General features: G+C 43.4%; 1 pseudogene; it reads right to left on the bottom strand.

Annotated features, from left to right (window-relative positions):
* LOC110572444 overlaps positions 1-11,130 on the bottom strand; it is a 14,483-nt pseudogene extending 3,353 nt beyond the window's left edge.
* Between the last annotated feature and the right edge of the window lie 1,678 nt (positions 11,131-12,808).

Genomic DNA, 12,808 nt, shown 5'->3' with positions numbered 1-12,808 from the left:
AGTCGGTTAAGTGTCTGCCTTTGGCTCAGGTCATGATCTCAGGGTCCCGGGATCGAGCCCAGCATCCCTGCATCGGACTCCCTGCTCAGCTGAGAGTCTGCTTCTCCCTCTCCCTCTGCCCCTCCCCCACTCATGCTTGCTCGCTCACTATCAAATAAATAGATGAGTGGAGGAGCAAGTGAAGAGAGAAGAGCCAGGATGGTATGGATTGGAGAAGAGGTGGAGGAAGTTTGGAAAGACAGGAGAAAGAAGCTTTAGGGCAGAGTGAGAAATACCTTCGGTGAATAGGTGAAATACCTTTCCCCTATTATTTCTGATACTGTATGATGATCAGTGATCAGGGAGCCTAATAGGTAAAGACAGAATTCTCCTCAACAGACAGGAGAAGGGAAAGAGAATGAACAATAGGATTTTAAGAAGATTTCTTATAAATCACTTATGTAATTCCCCCTTTGGCATTTTTCTCAAGAGACTGCAGTGAGATTTGAAGTTGCTTTGTGATTATTTTTGGATGCCAACTAACATTTCTTTGTATATGATTCTGTATAGAGACTGGACATATCCATCGCTAGGCTTCATATAGTTAATAGCATTATCTATTTATGTGTCATTTCTCTTCTTGTGAGTCCCTCGAGTTAAGGACTGTGTCTTACTCATCTTTGTGTCACTATTGATTAACGAAGTGCCTGGCACACCGCAGATGTCTGATAAATGTTTGTTGAATAAATGAACTGGTGTCCAATTATCCTCTTTCTCTAGCATCTTCATTTGCTTCCTTTCTGTCGGCTCATTTTCCCCTGGCTGTATAAACACTCATAGTTCTCGCCTTAAAACAAAAGGGGAGGAGCAGTAGAGGGAAAAGAGAAGGAGAAGGGGAGGCCTTCCACACTAAATGGTCTGATCTATGTGACATTTGTCTGCCATATAGCTAATGAATCTGCCAGCAAGAAGCTCCCTCTCCTTCTGCAACGTGATGTCTCTGTTATACGAGCCAGTGTAGTAACACGTAGTGACGTCACCTTAGATATTACAGCCGACAGACAACCACTGCTTCATGTTTTGTGACCCTGTGGAATATTTAAGAGAGAGAGCTAAAAATCTCAATGTCGTTTGACTTTAAAAACGTGTTTCAGGGTGCCTGGGTGGCTCAGTTGTTGAGCGTCTGCCTTCGGCTCGGGTCATGGTCCCAGGGTCCTGGGATCGAGCCCCGCATCAGGCTCCCTGCTCTGCGGGAAGCCTGCTTCTCCCTCTCCCACTCCCCCTGCTTGTGTTCCCTCTCTCGCTATGTCCCTCTGTCAAATAAATAAATAAAATCTTTAAAAAAAAAAAAGCGTTTCAAATGTTGTTAAATCAGCCTGGAATCAACCCCTTTGAAACCGACCAACAACATCATACTATAAGTCGCTAATATTCTAATGGAGGAGACAAGATGTTAAATAAAGAATTACATCATCAGAAGTGTGCAAAGTGCTGCAAACAAGCATCTCTAATGGGATCCTGTCATCTCAGGTGGCTGGGGCAGGCTTTCCTCAAGAAGTAATATTTAAGCTGAAATCTGAAGGATGACTACAAGTTAGCCAGACAAAGAGAATGAAAACAAGCACCACAGAGGGGGAGGAGGCGTGTGTAAAGGCCCCGAGGAAGGAAGATCTGAGACCGAGGAACCGAAGGGGATTCCTGCATGAATGGGTCAGAGAATAGGAGAGCAGGGTGCTGGAGACAAAGCCAGGGCGGGCAGGAGGGGGGGCGGTGTGGCAGCTCCTGTGGGGTCTTCTGCAACACATTGCACATGTTGAGGTTTTATTCTGAGGGCACTGAAAAGCTCTTGGAAGGCTTTTTTTGTTTTGTTTTGTTTTTGCAAGTAACACTCGACGAGGGGCTCAAACTCACAAACCCGAGGTCAAGAGTCGCCTACTCTACCCACTGAGCCAGCCAGACACCTCTCTTGGAGGGTTTTTTTTTTTTAATTTTTTTAAAAGACTTTTTATTTATTTATTTGACAGAGAGAGAGAGAGGGAACACAAGCAGGGGGAGTGGAAGAGGGAGAAGCAGGCCTCGAGCAGGGAGCCCAATGTGGGGCTCGATCCCAGGACCCCGGGATCATGACCCGATCATAACCCGAGCCGAAGGCAGACACTTAACGACTGAGCCACCCAGGCACCCCTCTTGGAGGGTTTTAAACAACAGCGTACCATGGTCTGATTGGCACTTGTAAAAATACTCATTTTGGCTGCTAAGTGGGGGAATGGATTGTAGAGAAGCAAGAACAGCTTGCAGAAGCTTACGGAGAAGACTTGGCCATAATCTGTTCAACATAGTCCCTGTGCTAAGGTGGTAGCAGCCTGGGTGGCAAGAAGTAGATATATTCAAGGGATATTTAGCAGGTAGATTAGGCAAAAGGTAGTGATTGATGGGACGTAAGTTCTGGGGAGAAAGAGGGAGGGATGACTCCTAGGTTTCTACAGGCTGGACTGCATATGGTGTCGGTTCTAATGGCAAGGTACTTCTGTTCAGCTCCAGAAGCCTCAAAACGGCCAATTTAGAGCAAAGCACTGAACAAAGCATCATCCAGAAAACATTCTTGACTGTTTATGAGACTTCACGTCTTCTAGATGCAGCTCTGAGACATGAGTCAGAGAACCTAAGTAATTCCGCAGGACTGCTGCAGATTTTGAATACGCTCTTCCCCCCCCCCCCGCCCCCGCACTAGAGCATCCCCCGCCCTGGCACTAGCCTTTATGCCTAATCATTTGTTTAAAGGCAGCAGGATGGGGCACCTGTGTGGCTCAGTCGCTAAGTAAGCATCTGCCTTCGGCTCAGGTCATGATCCCTGGGTCCTGGGATCGAGCCCCGTGTCAGGCTCCCTGCTCAGCGGGAAGCCTGCTTCTTCCTCTCCCCCTGCTTGTGTTCCCTCTCTCACTGTCTCTCTCTCTGTCAAATAAATAAATAAAATCTTTAAAAAATAAATAAATAAAGGAAGCAGGATGAGGGGCACCTGGGTGGCTCAGTCGGTGGAGTATCTGACTCTTGATTTCTCTCAGGTCTTGATCTCAGGGTCCTGAGATTGAGCCTCACATCAGGCTACCCACTCAGTGTGGAGTCTGCTTGTTCCTCTCCCTCCCCGCTTTTCCTCCCCTCACACACTCTCTCTCTTTTTTTCCCTCTCCTCTCAAATAAATAAAAATGTTTTAAAAGATTTTATTTCTTTATTTGAGAGAGAGTGCCCGAGCAGGAACAGGGGGAGGGGCAGAGAGAGAGGGAGAGGGAGAAGGAGACTCCCTGCTGATTAGGAAGCCCTTCCCAGGACCCTGGGATCACCACCGGAGCCGAAGACAGACACTTAACCGACTGAGCCACCCAGGTGCCCCTCAAATAAGATCTTAAAAAAGAAAAAATAAAATAAAGGTGGCAGGACGAAATGGTGATCTTTGAAGATCCCTGAGCTGAAATTCTTTTAACTCGACTGCACACTTCAATCAGAATTAGAGTCCCTTGCCAGAAATCAATGTTGGGATCCACATCCTGCCAATGGCTAAGTATTTCTATTGTGCCAAAGTTCCAGACAGACTTCCAGGCACTTCCAGGCTCTTTGGAAGGATGGACCAAAGCATCAAAGAACATGAGCAGACAGTTCACACAAGAAGAAACTGAATACTAGGAAATAGTTTTTTGGGGAAAGGGTTCGATTTCACTAATAAGTAAAGAACATTAAATTAAAACTAACAGAGAGGTGCCATTTCTCACCTATTTCATTAGATAAAATAATAAAATTTAATAATGCTGAGGCTTGTGGTGAAACTTGTATGTTTATACAGTATTTTTTTATTGCAACGTATATTGTTACAATATCTTTGCTAGTCAACCTGACCATGAAGTGATCAACTCTCTGTTTTGATTATCTCTTTCTATGGTAATACAACCCAAAGCTGTGGGGTAGGTGGTTACACCTTAAACTTACACAATGTTAGGGCACCTGGGTGGCTCAGTCAGTTAAGCATCTGCCTTTGGCTCAGGTCATGATCCCAGGGTCCTCAGCGGGGAGCCTGCTTCTCTCTCTCCCTCTGCCACTCCCCCTGCTTGTGCTCTCTCGCTCTCTCTCAAATAAAATTTTTTAAAAATTTAAAAAAATGTACACAATGTTATATGTTAATTATATCTCAATTTTTTTTAAAGAAAAAAAAGAAAGAATAGGCTCAACTGTTGAATGGGTTATCTATACAGGGTCATGGTAGAACTTTGAGCAGACTATAAGATGTGGGGTCACAGATTATTGCCAGATGGCATGAGCCTCAAAAGGGAATTTCCATGAGGAAAAAGGAGGAATGGTCTGGAAGCAGGCACAAAAGCAGGGAAAACTCTGCTCTGCTTCCGAACCCTGAGGTGCTTAGATTTGGGAGAAGTGCTCCCTCGGCTCATAGGCTACAGGAGAAGTGGCCTCTTCATGGGAAAGCCACTCCTCAGGGCAAAGAAGAAGATAGCAAGAGAGTCCTTTGAAGATCCTGAGGCTGATGGAGATTTTCCTCACAAAGAAACCAGGGCTTCCAGCAGCACAGGAGGAAAAAGCCATGAGGAAATGGCCCAGAGGAGGGGGGGTAGATGACAGGGCCAGGCATTTGGGGTGCTGAAAACTGGACATTGAGGCTCGGTGAAATCACCTGAGCTGTCAATTCTTTGTTTGTTTTTTTATATTATTTTCAATTATTATTTTTTTAAGTAGGCTCCATGCCCAACATGAGGCTTGAACTCACGACCCTGAGATCAAGAGTCACGTGCTCTACTGACTGAGCCAGCCAGGTGCCTCTAGAAATTTTTAAGTAATTTCTACACCCAACGTGGGCCTTGAACCCACAACCCCGAGATCAAGAGTCATGTGCTCCAGTGACCGGGCCAGAGCCAGCGAGGAGCCCTGGGCCTGTTGATTCTTTAGTGGGTAGTTCCAACTGCCTTCAGCCTCCTAGGCTGGCAAGAGCCTTTTGCCTCTAAGTTGAGTGATATTTTTAGAAGCTGCTCCTTTAAATCTGCAACAAGTCAGAGTGATGTCTCACTGATGAGGGCCTTTTCTTAAGCCCTTCGAGGGCTCCAATGCTCTAAGGAAGAACTATGTTATAAATACGGAGAACAAAGCAATTCTGACACTTGTTTGTCCCGCTAAAGGGTGGTCCTGAAACAGAGCGCACAACTTTACAACACAGCATGAGCCGCTGGCTGCATTCCCTTTGAAACACACAAATCTTTGGATGACAAAGAATGTCCGCACAAAGACTTCGTTCATAATAGTCCAAATGGGAAAGTAACCATCAGCAGGAGAATGGATGGACGAATGGTATGTCCATACAAGGGAACACCACACAACAACAACAAAAAATAAATGAACACTGAATACCCATCACAGTATGAATGAATCCCACAGACAGTATGTTGAAGGGAAGAAGCCAGACATAAGAGATCACACACAGTGTGACTCCATTTACATGAACTTCTAGGACAGGGATGGGGGGTTGAGGACTGACTTCAAAGGGGCATGAAGGCTATTTGGGTGGATGAAGGAAATGTTCTGTATCTTGATCAGAGTAAGTGTTACATAGGTTTATATATTTATCAAAACTCATGAAACTATAGGGGTGCCTGGCTGGCTTAGTCGGTACAGCATGCAACTCTTGATCTCGGGGTCGTGAGTTCAAGCCCCACATTGGGTGTAGAGATTACTAAAGAAATAAATAAACCTTAAAAAAACCTCATCAAACTACACACTTAAAATCTGTATATTTTACAGTGACGTTACAGGTAATACAATGGCACTAAATTCATATGTTTCAATAGTTACTCTGAATGTAAATGGGCTAAATGCCCCAATCAAAAGACACGGGGTATCAGATTGGATAAAAAAGCAAGACCCACTGATATACTGTCTGCAAGAGACTCATTTTAGACCCAAAGACACCTCCAGATTGAAAGTGAGGGGGTGGAAAACCATTTATCATGCTAATGGACATCAAAAGAAAGCTGGGATAGCAATCCTTTTTTTTGTTTGTTTTTTAAAGATTTTATTTATTTATTTTGACAGAGAGAGACACAGCGAGAGCGGGAACACAAGTGGGGGCAGTGGGAGAGGGAGAAGCAGGCTCCCCGCGGAGCAGGGAGCCCGATGCGGGGCTCGATCCCAGGACCCTGGGATCGTGACCTGAGCCAAAGGCAGACGCGTAACGACTGAGCCACCCAGGCGCCCCTGGGATAGCAATCCTTATATCGGACAAATTAGATTTTTTTTAAAGATTTAGTTTATTTATTTATTTATTTATTTGACAGAGAGAGAGAGAGCGCAAGCAGGGGGAGAGGTAGAGGGAGAAGCAGGCTCCCACTGAGCATGGAGCCCGATGTGGGGCTCGATCCCAGGACCCTGGGATCATGACCTGAGCTGAAGGCAGACGCTTCACCACTGAGCTACCCAGGCACCCCGACAAATTAGATTTTAAACCAAAGACTGTAATAAGAGATGAAGAAGAACACTATATCATAATTAAAGGGTCTATCCAACAAGAAGATCTAACAATTATAAATATTTATGCCCCTAATATGGGAGCAGCCAATTATATAAACCAATTAATAACACAATTAAAAAGCACATTGATAATACTACAATAATAGTAGGGGACTTTAACACCACACTCACTGCAATGGACAGATCATCTAAGCAGAAAATCAACAAAGAAACAAGGGCTTTGAATGACACACTGGAACAGATGGAGTTCACAGATATATTCAGAGCATTCCATCCGAAAGCGACAGAATACACATTCTTCTCGAGTGCACATGGGACATTCTCCAGAACAGATCACATACTGGGTCACAAATCAGGTCTCAACCAGTACCAAAAGATTGGGATCATTCCCTGCATATTTTCAGACCACAATGTTTTGAAATTTGAACTCAGTCATAAAAGGAAATTTGGAAAGAACTCAAATACATGGAGGTTAAAGAGCATCCTACTAAAGAATGAATGGGTCAACCAGGAAATTAAAGAAGAATTTTAAAAATCATGGAAACAAATGAAAAAGAAAACACAACTGTTCAAAACCTTTGGGGTGCAGCAAAGGCAGTCCTAAGAGGGAAGTATATAGCAATACAAGCCTTTCTCAAGAAACAAGAAAGATCTAAGATACACAACCCAACTTTATATCTAAAGGAGCTAAAGAAAGAACAGCAAAGAAAGCCTAAACGCAGCAGGAGAAGAGAATTTATAAAGATTAGAGCACAAATCAATGAAATAGAAATCAAAAGTACAGTAGAACAGATCAACAAAACTAGGAGTTGGTTCTTTGAAATAATTAATAAGATCACTAAAGCCCTGGCCAGACTTATCAAAAAGAAAAGAGAAAGGACCCAAATAAATAAAATCATGAATGAAAGAGGAGAGATCACAACCAACACCAAAGAAATACAAACAATTAAAATAACATATTATGAGCAAATATATGCCAACAAATTAGGCAATCTGGAAGAAATGGATGCATTCCTAGAGATGTATAAACCACCAAAACTGAAGCAGGAAGGAATAGAAAACCTGAACAGATCCATAACCAGCAAGAAAATTGAAGCAGAAATCAAAAATCTCCCAAAAAGAGTCCAGGGTCGGATGGCTTCCCAGGGGAATTCTACCAAACATTTAAAGAAGAATTAATACCTATTCTTCTGAAGATATTTCAAAAAATAGAAATGGAAGGTAAACTTCCAGACTCTTTCTATGAGACAGCATTACCTTGATCCCAAAGCCAGACAAAGACCCCATCAAAAAGGAGAATTACAGACCAATATCCCTGATGAACATGGATGCAAAAATTCTCACCAAGATACTAGCCAATAGGATCCAACAGTACATTAAAAGGATTATTCACAACGACCAAGTGGGATTTATTCTTGGGCTGCAAGGGTGGTTCAACATCCATAAATCAATCATTGTGATACACTACATAAATAAAAGAAAGGACAAGAACCATATTATCCTCTCAATAGATGCAGAAAAAGCATTTGACAAAGTACAGCATCCTTTGTTGATTAAAACTCTTCACAGTGTACGGATAGAGGGAACATACCTCAATATCATATCTCAATATAAAAGCCATATACAAAAAGCTCACATCATTCTCAATGGGGAAAAACTGAGAGCTTTTCCTCTAAGGTCAGGAACAGGACAGGGATGTCCACTATCACCACCGTTGTTCAAAATAGTACTAGAAGTCCTAGCCTCAGCAATCAGACAACAAAAAGAAATAAAAGGCATCCGAATCGGCAGAGTGGAAGTCAAACTCTGATTCTTCTCAGATGACATGATACTCTATGTGGAAAACCCAAAAGACCCCACCCCAAAATTGCTAGAACTCATATAGGAATTCAGTAAAGTGGCAGGAGATAAAATCAATGCACAGAAATCAGTTTCATTTGTATACACTAACAATGAGACAGAAGAAAGAGAAATTAAGGAGCCGATTCCATTTACAAATGTACAAAAACCCTAAGATACGTAGGAATAAATCTAACCAAAGAGGCAAAGGATCTGTACTCAGAAAACTATAGAACACTCATGAAAGAAATTGAGGAAGACACAAAGAAATGGAAAAACATTCCATGCTCATGGATTGGAAGAACAAATATTGTTAAAATGTCTATGCTATCTAGAGCAATGTATATGTTCAATGCAATCCCTATCAAAGTACCATCAACTTTTTTCACAGAGCTGGACCAAACAATACTAAAATTGGTATCGAACCAGAAAAGACCCGAATAGCCACAGGAATGTTGAAAAAGAAAACCAAAGCTGGCGGCATCACAATTCCAGACTTCCAGCTCTATTACAAAGCTGTCATCATCAAGACAGTATGGTACTGGCACAAAACCAGACACATAGATCAATGGAACAAAATAGAGAACCCAGAAATGGACCCTCGGGTGTATGGTCAACTAATCTTCGACAAAGCAGGAAAGAATATCCAATGGAAAAAAAAACCCAGTCTCTTCAACAAATGGTGTTGGGAAAATTGGACAGCCACACACAGAAGAATGAAACTGGACCATTTTCTTACACCATACACAAAAATAGACTCAAAATGGATAAAAGACCTAACTGTGAGACAGGAATCCATCAAAATCCTAGAGGAGAACACAGGCAGCAATCTCTGTGACCTCAGCCACAGCAACTTCTTGTTAGACACGTCTCCAAAGGCAAGGGAAACAAAAGCAAAAATGAACGATTGGGACTTCATCAAGATAAAAAGTTTGCACAGCAAAGGAAACAGTCAACAGAACCAAAAGACAACCGACAGAATGGGAGAAGATATTTGCAAATGTCTTATCAGATAAAGGGCTAGTATCCAAAATCTATAAAGAACGTATCAAACTCAACACCCAAAGAACAAATCATCCAACCAAAAATTGGGCAGAAGACATGAACAGACATTTCTCCAAAGAAGACATACAAATGGCCAACAGACACATGAAAAAATGCTCAACATTACTTGGCATCAGGGAAATACAAATCAAAACCACAATGAGGTACCATCTCACACCAATCAGAATGGCTAAAATTAACAAGTTAGGAAACAACAGATGTTGGCAAGGATGAGGAGAAAGGAAAACCCTTGTACACTCTTGTGGGAATGGAAGCTAGTACAGCCACTCTGGAAAACAGTATGGAGGTTCCACAAAAAGTTGAAAATAGGGATACCTGTGTGGCTCAGTCATTTAAGCGTCTGCCTTGGGCTCAGGTCATGATCCCAGGGTCCTGGGATCGAGCCCCGCATCAGGCTCCCTGCTCAGCAAAGAGCCTGCTTCTCCCTTTACCTGCCACTCCCCCTGCTTGCGCTCTCTCTCTCTGACAGATAAATAAATACGATCTTTTTTTAAAAAGTTGGAAATAGAGTTACCCTACAACTCAGCAATTGCACTACTAGGTATTTACCTCAAAGATACAAATGTAGTGATCTGAAGGGGCACCTGCATCCCAATGTTTATAGCAGCAATGTTCACAGTAGCCAAACTATGGAAAGAGCCCAGATGTCCATCGACAGATGAATGGATAAAGAAGATGTGGTATATGGGGCACCTGGGTGGCTTAGTCGGTTAAGCAGCTGCCTTCGGCTCAGGTCGTGTTCCCAGGGTCCTGGGATCAAGCCCCACTTCAGGCTCCTCGCTCAGCGGGGAGGCTTCTTCTCCCTCTGCCTGCCGCTCCCCCTGCTTGTGCTTGCTCTCTCCCCCGACCTGTGTCAAATAAATAATTAAAATCTTTAAAAAATATGTGGTGTGTGTATATATATATATATATATATATATGTATATATACACACACACACAATGGAATATTACTCAGCCATCAAAAAAATGAAATCTTGCCATTTGCAATGACATGGATGGAACTAGAGGGTATTGTGCTAAGTGAAATAAGTCAATCAGAGAAAGACAATATGATTTAACTCATATGTGGAATTTAAGAAACAAAACAGAGGAGCATAGAGGTGCTCTTGATGTGTAAAGCCCAGACGTTCTGCCAATTCTTCTTGAGCAAGGACACAAGGAAATTGACCGCTAAGTGGATGTTGTACACAAGCTCGTCATCTGCCATCTTCACATGGCCAACAGCCACTGCCAGACACAGCACCTTCTTCATCTGGAATTTGATGGTGGACTTCACTTCATCCACTTTGGCCACCATGTTCTCATTGTGGGTCAGCAAGGAAGGGAACTTGCCAGCCTTATTCAGGCCTGGGCCCAGGATTCATGGGATCTGCTTGATCAGAGATTCTGAAGCCAAAAAGGCATCATACTTCTTGGCCAGCTTCTTGACTAATTCTTATTCTTGTTGAGGTTCTTCAGTGCCTCAATGTCCATGTGGGGAATATCCACTGCCTTGGCCTCATCACAGTGCTGCTGGTCCCCCAAAACACGTACAGAGAACTTGGGGCGGGGAGTGGACTTAAGCCTGACAGTGCCCGAGAAGTGTTTGTCCTTCTGAGAGTCATAGTTCTTCAGGCTGATCTGCAGCTCCACCGTCTCCAAAAACTTCCAGCGCTTGCGCTGGTTCCCGTGCAGGACTTCCCGCCCTGCCCCGTACAGGGTGTCACGGGAGACTTTGCTGCTCATGGTTCTTCGCGCCACAGTAACCGGAAAAGAGAAAATATAAGAGACTCTTTTTTTTTTTTTTTTAAGAGTTTATTTATTTATTTGACAGAGAGAGACAGGGAGAGAGGGAACACAAGCAGAGGGAGTGGGAGAGGGAGAAGCAGGCCTCCCACAGAGCAGGGAGCCCGATGCGGGGCTCGATCCCAGGACTCTGGGACCATGACCTGAGCCGAAGGCAGACGCTTAACGACTGAGCCACCCAGGCGCCCCAATATAAGAGACTCTTAATCATAGGAAAGAAACTGAGGGTTGCTGGAGAGGGGGATGGGGTAACTGTCTATCGACATTAAGGAAGACACGTGACGTAATGAACACTGGGTGTTATATTAGACTGATGAATCACTGAACTCTACTCTGAAACTAATAATACACTATATATTAATTAATTGAATTTAAATAAAATAAAATAAAAATAAATAAATAAAATCTTTATGTTTTAGTGTATCTAAATTACCCTCGGGGTAATTTTGCCCCTGGGGTCATTTAGCACTGTCTGGAGACATTTTTGGTTGTCACGATTGGGGGGCTGCTATTGGGACCTGGACCGGAGAGGCCAAGAATGCTGCTAAATGCCCTACAATGCACAGGACAGCCCTCACAACCAGGACTTATCTGGTCCGAAATGTCCATGCTTCCATCAGCGTATCATCTTATACTGATCTTTGGGACTCCGTCTAAGAGGGGCCTCTATTTTGTTTGCTTTCCAGAAATAACTAAACAGCAGCTCATTGACGTCTAGGTCTCTGCATGCTGCAAAACAGCCATTTTTAATCTTCCAGAATAGAAGCCATATTTCACTGCTTATCTAAAGGAATTGAGACTAACCTAGCTTGCCTGTTGTGGTCAAAGAGTTTGGGGGCGTTTTGTGGAGGGAGTGCCTCAGAAAGTCCTGCTAGAGGAGGTTGGAGCCGTTTTCTGAGGACCCAGCATTAATTATCTGAAGATAAAGGAGAACACCCCTTCCCACAACACTTTTAAATAGAGAAGCAGAATAAACAGTCAGGTTTCGCGGGGAGCCTGGCTGGCTCAGTTGGAGGAGCACATGACTCTTAATCTCAGGGTCATGAGTTTGAGCCCCACATTGGGTGTAGAGATTGCTTAAAATAAATAAACTTAAGAGAAAAAGACAGTGAGGTTTAGGGCAAAGAAAGCTATATTAGTGGAAAATGAACTAGAAAGAGGAGCCCATGGAGACAGGAAGCCAGCAGTGAGGGTCCAGGTAGGTGCCAGCTGATGAGGGAGCCAGCCATTCTCACCTCCCACCTCAACTCCAGGAAACTTCTCCAGCACTTTATTCCCCAAACACCAACTCCAGACATCTCTGTCTGGTATTCCGGACTCATTTAAGTATTTTTTTAAAGATTTTATTTAGTTATTTGAGAGAGAGAGAATGAGAGAGAGAGAGAGCACATGAGAGGGGGGAGGGTCGGAGGGAGAAGCCAGCTGAGCAGGGAGCCCGATGCGGGACTCGATCCTGGGACTCCGGGATCATGACCTGAGCCAAAGGCAGTCGTTTAACCTACTGAGCCACCCAGGCGCCCCTAAGTATTTTTTTTAAGATTTTATTTATTTATTTATTTAAGATTTTATTTATTTATTTGAGAGAGAGAGAATGAGAGACAGAGAGCATGAGAGGGAG

Source organism: Neomonachus schauinslandi, chromosome 15, assembly GCF_002201575.2.
Source record: "Neomonachus schauinslandi chromosome 15, ASM220157v2, whole genome shotgun sequence".
Lineage (NCBI taxonomy): Eukaryota > Metazoa > Chordata > Mammalia > Carnivora > Phocidae > Neomonachus > Neomonachus schauinslandi.
The sequence above is the reverse complement of the archived record's forward strand: the minus strand, read 5'-3'. Positions and strand labels throughout refer to the sequence as shown.